The sequence below is a fragment of the Cynara cardunculus genome (genome assembly GCF_001531365.2).
Source record: "Cynara cardunculus var. scolymus isolate 2C chromosome LG 17, CcrdV1, whole genome shotgun sequence".
Classification (NCBI taxonomy): Eukaryota; Viridiplantae; Streptophyta; class Magnoliopsida; order Asterales; family Asteraceae; genus Cynara; species Cynara cardunculus.
In genome coordinates this window covers 2,682,881-2,683,709 of record NC_037544.1, presented here as the reverse complement: position 1 = coordinate 2,683,709, position 829 = coordinate 2,682,881, and positions in this window count along the sequence as shown.

Sequence of the window (829 nt, the reverse complement as noted above, 5' to 3'; positions counted from 1 at the left end):
CTTAGTCTCACGTGAACCCAACCCTATATATATATATATATGAAAATACTTTTAAACCTTGAAACATTCAAAATAATCTCATAATCAGTATCTACTGAATCAACCATTGACCATGTATATCAACAACAAGTCTTCCTATTTATCTAAAGTTGTTTAATCTATTTATTAATGCATTAGGTAATTTGTTAGGTATGGAAAAATAGCCAAGTTCAAACTCATAATAATTTTCAAAACCTATCAAAATTACCAATTTACCCTTCAAAGTCAATTTTTTATTCATTTTTTCAATTAAATTCCCATTTTAACCAGAGTTTATGTAAATACTTTACATATTTACATAAACTCGATTTTAGATTAAAAAAATTACCCAAATTTACGTAAAGATTCTTACACAAATGGGTTATGCATTTGCGCAAAAATTCTCTTTGTTAATCTGAAAATAGGTTTAGACAAATGTGTAAGATATTTACTTAGGGGTCGTTTACCAAACAATTGCTTGGTAAATGTTTACCAGTAAAATTCAACGCTATTATTTACTTACCATGTAAGATTTTAGTCCATCAAAACAACATCGTATGCAACAATTTATCCGGTAAGCGGTTATCGTGGTAAAAGTTGTCGCCCTCACTTACCGGGTAAGACTCATAATCCTTGTCTCGCTCTTACCGAGTAAGATTCTTGGTCCTTACCATATTTATTCGGTGAGATAACATGATTTGGTAAATGCTTATCCGGATAAATGTTTGGTAAACAGCCCCTTACACTCTAGTTAAAATGGGAATTCGGTTCAAAAAATAACTAAAAAATGAATTTGGTTGAAAAGATTGGT